Consider the following 2638-nt stretch of genomic DNA (forward strand, 5'->3'; position numbering starts at 1 on the left):
TATTTCTTTTTCATTTGTGATGTAATGTTCTTTCTTTGCACTTAAGCTCTGGGGTCTTAGGTGTATTCTCTCCTGAGTCAGAAGTGATCAATGTGTTATTGAACTTGTTGTTCAATGTAACAAATTGGAGCTTTAATGATCAATACTCCAATGGTGCTTGATCTTGAGTTGATGGACTTGTCCAATGGCAAAGAGTTTTTGTACAGATATGTCAGAGTTGGGTCAAGACTGTTGTGCCTTCTCAAGAGTAGTGGGAGCAGATACAATTGTACAGTATTACAGAACTTTAATGATATGAAAAGTAACTAAGATATGATAGTATCTGTATAGATAAATCTATAGAGAGAATAGTAAGAGAGAAGATTGATCACAATGAACAAATCCATCTGATTAACAGTAAAGAGCATTCTTATATACATGATGAGTATTGTGAATAGTCTGAGCAGTCTCTCCTATTCTTCTGTTCACTAGTCAGAATAGTTGTAACTATTCTGACTATCCAGCTATCTGCCAGTTGAGATAGTCACTACTATTCTGACTATCCAGTCATGTGACTTTCACCTTCCCAGATTCTAGTTATTCCAGTCCATAACTCTCATAGCCTCATCATGCTCCACTTCCCAGTCACATCCTCCATACACTCTTCCAATGGCGTGCGATGATTCCATGCTGTGCCACAAGATTTATAACAAGTCAATATTAACAAGATTTAATAGATCTGCTGAATGAGATTCAGAAGCTGAAATGATATTCTGTCTGATTCATGTGATTCAACTTGTGGTTTGAGAGCTTGTCTGCAAGCTCAAGATTCAGTCAGAGAATGATATATTGTCAACAACATTTGATGAAGATAATCTTCAGAAGAATTTCTCATTAAATAATATCTTTACAAATACACTCAAAAAGATAATGAATTTTGATAATAATCTTGACATATTTGCAGCAATTTGCTAACTGTGTGACTGATCTCAGCTTTGACTCATGACTAATATCATCAATGCATCACCTCAACTTGCAGCTTGATTTCAAGAGTATCAACAAACCAACAAGTGAAAGATGATTCAGAATGTCTGAATCTGATGGAATTCAACATATGAAATGTGTGTATGAGTGTTATCTCTTTGTAAAGCAATAAATGCATGAAATTAAAAATCAGCAGTCAAATATCAGACTTTACAACTTTCTGAGAGTGAATGAAGTCAGATGAAGTACATGAAGAAGCTTCTGTTACTGTTCAATCACTATATCAAGATAATATTGAGGACAAAGAAACCAACAATTCATATAGTGTGGACAACTTACAATCATCTATTTGCTCATTTGGAAAATGAGGAGATGACAATAAAGCATTGAAATAATGTGAGTGAGGCTATAACTGCAGCCAGATGCAAGTTTCAGAAGTATTATGAAGATACAGAGCACTTTAAAAATGAGCTGCTGGCAGTAGCTGCTGTTCTTCATTTAATTTGTTACATGAGGGCATATGATTCAGAGAACTGGAAGAAGAAAGAGTGTGAAAGATATTGACAGCACATTCTCACATATTATGTGAAGTATTATTAATAATATGAGAAGTCAAGAGAGATGGCAGCAGCTGATGATGAGATGTATCATTACTCAAATAATAATTACTCTATAAGCTATACTGATGCTACTGTTAGAATATTGAGAATATTCTGTTCAAGTGGTCATATTGGAGTCAAGTCAATTCTTAGAATGAGATGGAGTGGTATCTTAATAATGAGAATCTGATGACTAGTTCAATGCCTCTGTTGGAACAGTGACAGAATCTGGAGCCTGTCTTCCCAACTGTGGCTTGTATGGTGAGAGACATTCTGACCATATTATTAACAGATGTGAGTGTGGAATGAATCTTCAACACTGTGTGAGATACCTGTCATTATTAATGATCATGACTTCATGAGTCCACCATCAAGAAGATTATATTGCTTAAATATGAGAATAAGAAGCACATGTTTGATGAAGTTCTAGTCTCAGAGAAGAAACTGGCAAAGAAGATTGATGAACTGGAGAATGAAATAGCAGAATTTCTTGAGACTGAGACTGAAGATGAATTAATAAGAGATGAGAAGAGACAATTAACTTTCTTGTTGAAATAGTGAATATAGTAGTATAATTAAAATGAATTACTCAATTTATTTTCTCCAATTGCTCAAATGATCTCAAAAATGCAAGAACTGTTACCAAATTTTATTACTTTTATCATGTGATCTGTTGAAATTGAAATTCTGATCTCAACACTCTTTACAACTGTTCTCATCTCACCAGCAATATAATATTCTGTAATCTGTTCCATTGCTAATATTTGAACCCAGTTCCAGATTTCTTGATGAGACTGGATTTCTGGAACTGTTGGAATCTGAAGAATCAAGTTTCAAGATCCATCTCTCTCAAACATCATTAAATCATGTTCTGTTCTGAACTCAAGATTTTGACCTGGGTCCCATCTCACAGAAGAGATATGAAACAAAAAATGAGAGATTGGGTTTTAAGAATCTTGATCCCATCAGCTCAGTCTAGTCTGCTTTGAATGTGACTGATTGAAAATTGCTCTGACTGAAAGAAGTCTTTCAGTAAAGAATACTTGTTACTGACAGTGATATTAAAGTCAGTATTA

The sequence above is a fragment of the Uncinocarpus reesii genome, genomic scaffold (assembly GCF_000003515.1).
Source record: "Uncinocarpus reesii 1704 scaffold_2 genomic scaffold, whole genome shotgun sequence".
NCBI lineage: Eukaryota > Fungi > Ascomycota > Eurotiomycetes > Onygenales > Onygenaceae > Uncinocarpus > Uncinocarpus reesii.